The following is a 12,810-nucleotide window of genomic DNA, read 5'->3' on the forward strand; positions in this document are numbered from 1 at the left end:
AGGAGACTGGTTCCAGAGCCCAGGCCATGCGTAGAGGTGAGCCCGACTATATCTAGCCGGTACCTCTCAACCTCACGCACTAACTCAGGCTCCTTCCCCACCAGAGAGGTGACATTCCATGTCCCTATTGCCAGTCTTGGAAGCCGGGGATCGGTCCGCCAGGGCCTCCGCTCCTGGCCGCCGCCCGACACACAATGCACCCGACCCCTATGGCGCCTCCTGCGGGTGGTGGGCCTGCAGGAGGATGGGCCCATGTCTCCTCTTCGGGCTGTGCCCGGCCGGGCCCCATGGACTAAGGCCCGGCCACCAGACGCTCGCCCTCGGGCACCCTCCCCGGGCCTGGCTCCAGGGTGGGGCCCCGGTAACCCTATCCCGGGCAGGGTAAACTGTTCCCTCGATGTTCTCTTCACAAGGGTCTTCTGAATCGCACTTTGTCTGGTCCCTCACCCAGGACCAATTTGCCATGGGAGACCCTACCAGGGGGCAAAAGCCCCAGGCAACATAGCCCCTGGGATCCCTGGGACACACAAACCCCTCCACCACGATAAGGTAGCGATTCACGGAGGAGCATTTAATAATAAACACAATTGGCTGCATTTTAAATGTGTCTGATCAGTGTCTTCATTCAAGAATGAATTGTCTTTGTCACAGAGTCATGTGTATTTTGTGTTTTCCTCGGGCTGGTGATCCTCGCGGTCGTTCAGCCCAGGAGTCCAGATTATTCATGTTTTAATCACATTTAGTGTTACATTTTAGATCACCACAATAGGATATCCACAATTTAGGATTCAGGCATTTGTTTTAGTTCAATATTGTAATCATTCTGTGATTGAGTAGTTTACAGAACCAGCAGTTAGCAGCAATAACTTCAAATCAATGACATTTGCAAGCATTCCTTTATACACAGCATTTCAGTCAGGTTGAGGTCTGGACTTCCATGCTGTAGATTTGCTGCTGTGCTTGGGGTCATTATCCTGTTGCATGGCCTAATTTAGAAGAAGCTTTATCTGTCGGACAGACAGCCTCACCTTTGACTCTAAAAAACTTTGGCATACAGAGGAGTTCGTTGACTGCAAGGTGCTCATTGCTTGTGTCTGCAGAAGAAGCTCAAATCACCACACTTGAACCAGCATATTTGACAGTGGGTTTGAGGTGTTTAAGTGTTTGAGTGTCTGAAATACTGACATGTGAACGCCAGAATATAATGGTGAGATTTTAATGCTGGTTAGATTGCATACAGACTGCACATTATAAGGTTTTACACTTTTGCATCTGTGACCATTCAAACACCAGACAGTACTGAATGTTTCTTCTTTCTTTGTGCAACTTTACAATCATAATGTCCATTTTGGGGTTTTGGGGTTTTTTTAGGCAAAGAAGGGAAGTTTGATTTTTAATGATCAGTATCAGTGATTGATCACTACAGTGACACAAATAAACTTGAATTATAACCATAATCCTGATTATCAGTCAATACAAAACACATTCAGAATTCATGTTTTCACAGATTTATTTTGATATTGCATCATATTTTTAAGAGGAACATTCATTAGGCTTAAACAAAATCATACAAAAGAATTGTAACGCTTGCATATTGTTAACCTAGAAGCACTTTTAGTCTTTGTTAGGTTTATTGAAAAAGAATTTGGCAAACACCCTTTTTTGAATGTCATGCTCTTGCAGGCTGCAGTAACATTTGAGTTTTGTAAGTGCAAAGGTCCATTCAAACAGGTGGTGACATTACAATCCTTGGTTTATGTACATTTTGGAGCTTGTCAACATTCAGCATTTCCAAAAGCAGAATAAAAACTTGAAAAAAAAATTCAGTAAGCTTGAAGATATATTTACATGTACATTTATTTTCCTTCTTTTGGTCACACAAATTCTGCCTCTGATGCTTCTGACTTCAGATGTTAGTAAAAAAAAATATTGTTAATTGGGCAAAACTGTTTTTTTAAACATATCAGGAGGTTTATTTTCCCTGACATCATCTAAACACAGGTCCTTTGCAATACTGATAAAGTTTCTCTGTACTTTGCCACATTATATTACAGCAGATCTAGAAGTTGTATCTAAATGGCGATTCTCCGTTAATGAATTTGTATAAGGTCAAGTCCTGGATATTTTACTAACTGTAACAACAAACCACTGCTTCCTACTGTATGCATTATAATCTACAGCATCTACAAAGACACCTTCCAACAAACAGCTACACTCTATGATCTCAGCTATGATAATTAAAGGTTTGTGCTTTCTAGACATTCCCTGTAATGGAAAGAGCAGAGGGGTGTGGTACTTCATCACGGCCAGAAGGAGGCACTGTGTAACCATCAAACAAAAGACCCCAGTGTTGATAAGGCAAGGTACTGTACGTTACCACAGGGTATGAGGATACAGGTAGGTGGCAAAATCATTCAATCCATCATCAGTCACCGCAAATCAGAATAAATTTGTTACGTTCATTCAGGTCCTGATGTATTTTTATAGCTGCATAAAACTACTGAGAGAAAGATATTAAACAAAAAAAAAGATTAATCCAAATAGATTCAATTAAATGTCTCTTTTTTTAACCCGTCATGAACTTCAGTGGTATTTTTAAGAGAATAGTAGTAGTTATGAAAGGGTAGTACTTCAGAAAGTCTGAGGATCCATGAGTGCAAGGCCATTCAGAAATAGTCACGATACATCTTGACCCCGCTCTAATTTGTGAGTGAAAACTATGAAGGTGTGGATATTTAACAGTTTATAAGGTCCTTTCTCTTTTTTTTTTTCCTTCTTGAATTTGTCTTTCAAGTGGAAGACATTTGATTTCAGACGGGACGATAAGGCACAGCCCCTCACAAGCTCAGGTCGATGATGATGTGCTCAAAGATCTGCGTGTTTCCCTTGAAGCTTGAGGAAAAAATAAAGTCCCTGCGGTCGGTAGATACCACGGTGAAAGAGCGTGGGGCTTGGATGTACACCTCCTTAAAGCGGTCAAAGATTTTGTGGTCCTCATCCCACAGGTAGATCTGTGAGAAGGTGTAGTCGCTTCCCAGAGCCAGATAGTAACGTTCCTTGAAAGAGAACGGCTGGAGAATCATGGAGCCTCGAGAGGGCAAAGCTTGGATCTCAGCAAACTGTTTGTGCCCCAACGCAGAACTTTGGAATCACCGATATACCGCGTCATAGCCAGGTAGAGCTCCTCCTTGATCCGGAAGTGTTTCACAACCACTACATCCTCCATGTTGGGGATCTCACCCTGCAGGATGAACTTCTGGTTGCTCCGGCTCCACTGGTAGATCACTGGAACCTGTGAGCGGCTCGCTAGAATAAGGTGAGCTTTCCCATCCAAGTCGAGAAACTCTACATCCGTGTCGCGGTACCACTCGTGCAGTGACTGGTACGAATAAAAGCCATTATCATTCCACTTGTAGAGGGTGGAGAGGCCAGCTTTTGAGCTGTCAGCAATCACAAAGAACCAATCAGAGCTAATCTGGAAGGCCTCAATATCATTGGGCTTAGAGATCTTGGACACCTCGATATCCTGGAACTTATTGAACCTGCTTTGGTCGTCATCAAATTGTAAATGTGGGAACCACCAAACAGCTGAGCCACAATGACAAACACCTCATTTTCGATGATAACAGATTTACAACCCACAATGGACTGACCTAAAGGGCAGAGAAACACATGAATCGCGTGAGAATGAAACTGGGAGCATTCTGGGAGTGTTTGTTAGCCTAATGTGTGATTTAGACTTCCTAACTTACAGTGTCACTGGAAACTCCCTTTAACCCTCCACCTAACCTTCCACGTAACCTGACATGCAGAGATGTAACTACACGTTGGGTCGACACAGCCTGCAAGGACTTAAATGGTTAGAAGGTTGCGCTGCAGGATCAAGAGGGGTTTCCAGTTATGTCGTAAGTTAGGACACATTTCCTGCAGAAGGCGAAATCAAACTTTACCTGTGATGTTATCATAAGTCCTGAAGTTCATTTCTATGTGGTCCCACTGGAAAATCATACAGCTCTCTGTGCTGGGAGCAGAAATGGCCACGTAGACATCATTCTTATAGCTGAATGTGTCAACAGACAACGATTCTGAGGCAACAGACTGATGAAGGATGAAATCTGTGGAAAGGCACATTGGGAAATGTATTTTTCACAAACCAACAAAGCCACGTTAAATGAATAACCTCTACACATCTTAGAAAGACTCTGCTGAGTTCTCTCATCCTGATCTCAGCTGGACATGAGAGAAGGGCAGCTGGCTCAGGTGTTTCTCACCTGTGGAGACACACTCATTCTGCAGGCTGGTCATATCATTGAGGCGCTTGCCCTTCATGTCCTCTGGTCCAGCACACACAACATCCGACACTGTGGCATTGGTGTTCTTTAACCACGTCATAAGCCACTTGGCTCTGCAGTCACATTCAAAGGCATTGCCTCGCAGGTCCCTGCAGAAAGGGAATATTTTATTTCACGGCTAAACAGGGAGAAAGACAGACTGCAAGAATTACACAGTACACTATTTGCCTATTTAACTATGTACAAACTCACAGCTCTATAAGGGAGTCAAGGTCAATGAAGAGGTCCCTGGGCAAGGCTTTAATGTTATTGTTTGCCAAAGACCTGGAAACAAATGCAGTTGATTATGAAAAGAGACATCATTAAATCATGTATAACAGATAACAGTTGTATTTTCAGTCACTGGAACATACAAGTGAGTCAGGTCCCTGAGTCCTCTGAAGGCATATTTGGATGTAGTCTCTAGTTTGTTACTCTCAATGAATCTGTGGATCAACAAGAAGAGAAAGAAAAGTATATTTTTTGATCAATTTCAACATTTTGCCAGCTAGTAAACCAAATGGTAAATGGACTGGTTCTTGAACAGCACTTTTCTATTGTACCTGAGCACTCGAAATCCTTGAAACTTGTCTAATTCAGATCAGGACTTTTTTCTATGCTTTTTCTACTGATGTGTTTTCTATCAAACACTGACACTCTGATAGATACAACCGAGAGGAACTTGAGTATCTTGCCCAAGAATATTTGGCATGCAGACTGGAGCTGCTCTACCTCCCTAGCTACAGCCACCAATTAAAAGAAGGTTGAAAAAGCAACTGCACACTTTATATAATGTACATATTTTCTTTTTTTACAATAATAAAACAACTTGAAAACAAACAAGATAATATTCATGTTATTTACATAGTCATATATAACTGGAGGCCTGTTGGGGGGATGTTGAGTGCACTTTCTATATTCTTGCTATTTCAGTTTCAGAAAGAATATTTCTGACATCGTACTGAATCCGGTGAGCTTTCTGGAGTCAATTTATACCATAATGTTTGTAAAAGTTGTGTAAGAGCTGATTGTGATCATAGCTACCCTTGTATTTGATGTTTCTGTTAAATAGCAATGACTTGATGCTACAGTCACATGTATTTATTCTGGGGCAATGGTTCAGTGAAAGGCTTTGTTTATTTTGTAATTTGCAAGACTTTGGAATATGTGCATATAGACTCACCAGTCACGTTTTAGGTACACCTGTTCCACTATCATATGGCAGCTACTCAATACATTTATGCACGTAGACATGGTCAAGACGACTTTCTGAAAATCAAACTGAGCATCAAAATGGGGAAGAAAGGTGATTTAGGCAACTTTGAATGTGGCATGGTTGTGGAGTATTTCAGAAAATGCTGATCTGCTGGGATTTCTCAGCACAATCATTTCTAGGGTTTACAGAGAACTGTTCAAAAAAACCTGGAAATATCAAGTGAGCAGCAGTTCTCTGGGTAAAAATACCCTTTTGCTGCCAAAGGTCAGAGGAGAATGGCTAGACTGCTTAATGTTGATAGGAAGGCAATAGAAACTCAAATAACAACAGGTTAAACTGAGGTGTGCAGAAGACCATCTCTGAACACATGAGATGCTGATGAAGCGGACAACTGCAGAAGACCACATCTGGTGCCACTCTTTCAGCTAAGAGGAACAGGAAACTGAGGCTACAATGACAGGGGCTCACCAAAAAATGGACAGCAGAAGACTGGAAAAACGATGCCTGGTCTGATAAGTCTCACCTTCTGCTGCAACATTTGGATACTAGTGTCAGAATTTGGCGTAAGCAGATGAGCACATGGTTCCATCCTGCCTTATATTAATGGTTCAGGATATTTTCTTGGCACACTTTGGGCCACATCATTTAAACACCACAGCCTGCCTGAGTATTGTTGCTGATCATGCACATTTGCCATGTTACAAAACTCAAATGATCAGAATCAGAATCGTGTTTATTGGCCATGTATATGTGCAGACACATACAAGGAATTTGGTTCCGGTAGATGGTGACTCTCAAGCACAGCAATGTAGATCACACACACACACACACACACACACACACACACACACGTGTCTATATATACACATTACACATGCATACACATACATACACAAAGCTGTGTAAACCAACTATAAATAACCAATCTAAACTTATATACATAGAATACAGGATGACAGAAATGAAATGAGGTGGAGTGAATACTACAGAATGTACATAAGGTGCAGTTGCAGTCTGGCAGTGGGAGCAGTACGACAGGTCAACTGTTTAGGAGGGAGATGGCGAGGGGAAAGAAACTGTTCCTATGTCGGGTGGTCCTGGTCTGCAGGCTTCTGTACCGTCTGCCAGAGGGCAGCGGGTCAAAAAGTCTGTGTCCAGGGTGTGAGGGGTCTGTGATGATTTTCCCTGCCCGTTTCCTGGTTCTTGAGAGGTACAGGTCCTGGATGGAGGGCAGAAGCATTTTTCTACAGTCATTGGTAAGGATCCACTGCGATCAGTGACATCAGAGTGACGTCTTTTCTATTTCATTTTTGGACTGACGCGCCAAGCGGTGTGTCTACGGAACGTCTAATGTTGACATCCAGAGGACCTCCGTGTACCGGCTAATTATAGTCCAAATGTGGTCGTTGTGGATGTCTTTTCAACATCAAATGTTTTTATACTGCTTTTATCGGCTCTGTAGTCACATGTTTCCAAAAGGTGGAGGGCATGTTTTCTGTACATAATATGCAAAATATGCACATCAACAAAGATTGTCAAACAGATGGTCCAGTTCATACATACACACTTACATATACACAAACTTCTTGTACTTTCCGTCACAACTTCTGTCAATCCAGCTACTGATCACAAACACATTCACTTCCCTCATCACAGTAAAGCAGCATACTTGTAAAAATGAACCATATATAATTCAAATGCTCTTTTAAACCCATTAAACATATTGTATTACTTTTAAAAGGAATTACAGAATTTTTAAAAGAACTTCAAACATTATTATTTTACATTTTAACATGGAACTCATCGTTTTTAATTTCATGTAATTATAACAGCATTCATAGATGGTCTTACCCAAAACTCCCTAGAACATGTACAGAGTGTAATTTAATAGTTTAAACACAGTTTTAGTACAATAAGTGAAACACCAAATGAGCCTGAGCTAGCTATAGTTCTCCACCACTGAGATCTGGGAAAGAGTTGCTAACATGTGTGAACACAGAAATCAAAGGGGTCCTTTTACACATGAATACTTTAAATCACAGTTAAGGTTGTCAGTGTTTCCAAGTTATTATTTTTGCTTGAATGAATCTTTCAGTGTGGCAGCCTGAACAGAATTTTATTTTCTGAAAACATTAACAAACTCAGACTAAAAATAAAATGAAAAACTTTGTCTTTCATCTGCTCCCTTTAGCATAAAAAGAGTCAAAAAGGCAAACTCGTGTGCCTTAGTAAGGGGTGCAGAACGACAGGTGGTTGCTGTACTTCAGCATCTAGCCAGCACTACAAAAGAGGAGTGAGAGGAGGATAAAGAGGGCAATGATTTTAAGTAGCAGGTCATTTCAGATGCAACGCTTCCATCAGCTCAACAGACATCAGCAAACACAATCTTTGTGTGCAGTGTGCTGCTAGCGAAAGGTCCAGCTGCTGTTTTTCACTCAGAGATGGAGAAAGATAAGAAAGACAGAAGAGCAGAGGAAGGAGAGAGGTTAGATTTAAAGGTAAGGACTGCTGAGTGGGATTTGATAAACTGGAAATTAAAATATTACATGTAAGTCCTCACGTTTTAAAATCACATATTGGATCTGTACATGTGACATTACATTTTTCTATGTATTGAAAAGTGCTGCAAAACAAACTAAGCTAGACTAACTATAAAGGTTGCATGAAAATAATCTACAGTTCAGTACAGGATAAACTGGCTTGCAGCTCGTAGTTTAAAATAAAGCAGTGTGTGTGACTGGTGCACAGTGGCTGTGGTGCTCATGGTGAGAGTTGGGTCACATCAAGTGCAGCTGAGATGATTTTGAAGTGAAGCTGATGATGCTTAGATTTATTCACTGAATACCCTTCATACTGTTTAGTATAAACACGAGACAAATAGTGTGCTGTCAGTGTAGATGATGGAAATCAGCCAGGACAACTCATAAAACACCTGCTCACATCTTGTTAAATTCAGATGTGTAAATCCACAAAGAGCAGTAAACCTCAGTGCACCAGCAGCCCAGATCAGCTGATCACAGCCTGTATACAAAGAAAATCTACTGGAGCTCTGAATAGGAATTGCAATTCTTTACCTCTTGCTGCGCCACTGCAACCGATTTTAGAGTTCCCCCACCTGCTGAATCCCACTTTAACTCGTTCCTTACTCATTTTCGCTCTCTACAATGTAGAGATTCTTTAACATTTTTCTTCTTTTTCTCTGCTCATGTTCTACCAAACTGATTCAAGCTGAGTATATTTATGAGAATTAAAATTTAAGGAAGTAAAGTTTTTATTCTCATGTATTAATGTTACTTTAATAATACATTAATATAGAACAAAACCTTGTTCTATATTAATGTATTATTAGCTGTGCACAAAAATATCTTGTAGAAAAATCCTCCAAAGAGCTACTTTTTACTTTTTTTACGTTGAGTACATTTTAGACTTTCACACTTTTACTTGAGAAAACAAGTTGAATCAGTGCTTCAACTTTTACTGGAGTGGTTTTACCACTAATATCTGAGTCAGTACAGAATGTCTTTTTTGCCATCTCATGCCAAGGGTATTTAAACTGAGGAATCTCTTTCATGTTTGAATCCATCTTTAATGGGACCACAGAGAAAATATTGCTGGAGCACACCTCGTGTCCCCCAGAATCCTTACTTTGTCAATATGAATGTTAAACAATCAAATCTTGTGAAAATGGCCACAACTTGTATATTTAACACAGACTTAATGCTTCTCCCACAGCAGAAAGGCTGTGTATGTCTTTGCTGTTGTAGATTAGATTTAAGTTCACTTCTTTGCAACACTGCAAACTGGCACAAGGCAGACACTGAGAGGGGAAGCAGGTTCAATGCTGAATGCTGTGGTAGCCGTTTTGGTTCAGGGTGCCTCTCACTCTGTACGAGTCACCGACCCTGGATTCAGCAAAACAGCCCCAGACCATCACACTTCCTCCTCCATGTTTGACAGTTAATGCCACACACTGTGGAACCGTCCTTTCACCTATTTGATGGCATACAAAGATCCTGTGTGATGAACTGGACTGTAATCCCAGCCCTACCTCGAAACCATCCATCATTTCTACTACACTGTTTCGCTGCCCTTATACATGTCCTGCACCACTCTCAATTACTCTCATGTGAAAAAGTTTTTTCCCTTTCCTGATTTCGTATTTGTTTTGTATGTTTGTCAGAAGAAGAAGTTTTGTAAGAAGAACAAGCATACAGCACCTGGAACACAATAATTCTTGTGTGTGTGAGTGTGAGAGAGAGAATGAGAGTCAGTGTCAACTGTGAGTGTGTCTTTGCCATGAAATGTACTTGAAAATGAGGCTGGGAAACAGCAATAATGCCCCCCACGAGCAAGAGACAGACAGAGATATATTCAGGATAACCGAGCCATCGGCAGCTCCACAAGAGTACCAAAGGCCTGAAGCCACACATATCTGCGCACTCATCTCTGCAGGAGCAGGAGGGAGGTCCTGAAAGGGGCTCCCATGACCAAGAGTTGGGAAGCCCTGAGGCAATGGACAGCCAACCCCACTAGAGGCCGGCTAACCCGGTGCAAGCCGAGATCAAGGTCCCAGAGGTCCCAGCACCCAAGACCCGCCCCCTGAAAGACCCCCGCCCCGACAGGAAAGAGGTCCAAGCCACCCCAGACACCCAGCACTTGCTGACAGCAAGAGCTTAAAAAACAGCACTTAGTTCTCCTGCAAACTGAATGTAAATTGATGATTTTGAAGGGAAATCCTCTTTCGTTCTGTTATTTAACCTCCTAGGACCTGGCGTCCACATATGTGGACATCACATTTTGGGTTATTTAGACCAAAATACTCTGTTCTATCAAAATTTTAAACGAATATCCTCATATGTGACTCTCATTTTTCTTAAAAACAAAAATATGGTAAAAAAAAAAAAATCTGGTAATTCTTTGTTTTTACATTCATCGGGCCCCAATATGCCCAAATATCAAAGAGAAATTAAAAATGCATGCTGTGGAAGAGTTCGGGTCTTAGGAGGTTCAACCAGTTTACAGAAGGATGACAGGATCACATCATATATGCAGTACTGTGCAAAAGTCTTTAGCCAGACCTCGTTTCTTTACATTTTGAAAATGTATCACACGATACTTTACCACTACACAATGTAGGGAAAGTTAGGATCTTGGCCTTATGTTCTCTAGGAATCGACGAAGGAGCGAATGACACACAGCTAAAAGAACAGTTAAGATTTATTTAAACAAAACCATAAACAGTCATTCAACAGTTCACAACAGTTCCAATAGTCTATATTTGTCAGTCTGTGTATTCAGTTTCATAGTCCAGAGTTCAGAGTTCTTTTCAGTCTTTTCAGTTCAGGTGTGTGAAGTGTGTGTGTAGTGTTAATGTTAGTGGTACTACCCGGGTAGTGTATTGTTTTGAGATCTCATAAGCTTATCTGTCAAGAAGTAACAAAGTTGTCACTTCTAAGTAGGCTGGAAACTAGGGGTGGGCGATATAAACGATATACGATAGAAACGATATAGATTTGGCCAACGATAGAGATTTTGACTATAGGGCTTTGGAGTTGACGTCACGCCGCAATGCATTGTGGGAGCGCGGCACCATTTTCGGGGTCTACGAATCAAAACAAACACACTGTGTTGGAACGACGATTACAAGATGCTTAAAAGCAGCTCAAAAGAGAATGGACTGTATAGAGACCGATTGCGTTCAAGCGGCGGTACTTGCAGAAAATAGCGTGCATTGGAAATGTGGACCCGTATGAAACACGGCTGTGGAGTAGAAACCCTGAAGACCAACCGCTATTGACGTAGCCTGACATATTTTCGTACCTTATCTGTGGAGTCAGCGAGTACAAGTCGTCATTCAAACAAAGGTAAGTCAGCTCGAGTACTGCGTGTGAAATGCGTTTGATTTCCCTGCAAACATTCAGATTAGTGCAGCATAAATTCATTCATGAGGGGAAATTACAGTGAGAACATGTGGAGGCTCTGTTAGAGGGATAACATAGTGAGTTCAGTGCATTGATGTGACATTGTCCTGAAGGATTTAGTTATTCTTTATGGTTAAAGAAATTGCAATGATTTAGTCATATTTATTATAAAGAATTCTAATTATATATCTTGCTTCAATATTTGTATCTTGTGTCACTAAAAATACATTTTATTTTAATTTTATACATTGATTAATGACCTGCAGAATCTCCTTATCATATTAAGTGATTCATAATTGTCACTTTATGCTTTCTCCATCTTGAAAGTGATTACATCCTTGCATTACATACTTTAGGTTCATTTTCTGCAGGCAGGTTTCTGAGAGAGAACAGGCAGATTTACCCTATAAAATGCAGCGTTCTATAGATGGACACATAAAGAAATGAAAAATTACATGTATGTGCTAACTTTCTAAACACTGTTACATTTATGATAAAGTAGATAAAACACACTTATGTCGGCCTTGGCTCATTAGTTCTTGTCTTTAAATTAACTTTGTCTGTGTGTGTTTCAGGTACTGCACTCTCAAAGACTGAATGAACAGCATTGCAGCCATGGTTCACTGTGAGCATCACAGGGAAGGTTGAAGCCGCCCACTGCACCTGTGTGGCCGGAGTCGCGGAGACCTGCACCCATGTCGCTGCTCTTCTGTTTAATGTAGAAGCAACAGTGCAGATCCGTGGCACAAGGACTGTTACAGATGAACCTGCATACTGGGTTTTGCTGGGTAATGTGACCAAGATACAGTCAGTGGTTGGCCATAAGATAGACTTCTCCTCTTCAGCTGCCCAAAAAAAGGCTCTTGATCAAAACATAAACAGACCATCTGTATTGAAAGGTAAAAGGAGCCGTCCTCAAAAAAGAAAAATCCCACCTGCTACTGTGGAGAAGTTGTCACTGCTATAATGCCATAATGTTTTATCTAGAGGTCTAGATTTATGCCTGTAGTGCACTGCCATGTAAATAATTTGCATTTACTGAATATGTACTGACTGAGTACCACTGTTCAAAAGTTGAATAAAGAAACAAACTAATTTTTGCCTTTTTTTATTATTAAAACCACTTTATAGAACATCACATCAGTTACAGTGTAGCATCCATGTCATTTATAGTTTACAAATGACAAAATGTTTACATAAAATCATGACAGTGTTTACATGATATCACCCACTACCAACATTATTTACTGTATCTTTTGAAAAAAAAAAATACCACTATTTATACAGCACAAGACTTAAGAATATTTAACAGGAGCAAGTTTCATTTTTCCCTGGTTTTACT

General features: G+C 40.9%; 1 pseudogene; it reads right to left on the minus strand.

Annotated features, from left to right (window-relative positions):
• Positions 1 to 1,953: 1,953 nt before the first annotated feature.
• Positions 1,954 to 12,810, minus strand: part of LOC109195478 (leucine-rich repeat LGI family member 2-like) — a 401,007-nt pseudogene continuing 390,150 nt past the window's right edge.

The sequence above is a fragment of the Oreochromis niloticus genome, linkage group LG18 (assembly GCF_001858045.2).
Source record: "Oreochromis niloticus isolate F11D_XX linkage group LG18, O_niloticus_UMD_NMBU, whole genome shotgun sequence".
NCBI lineage: Eukaryota > Metazoa > Chordata > Actinopteri > Cichliformes > Cichlidae > Oreochromis > Oreochromis niloticus.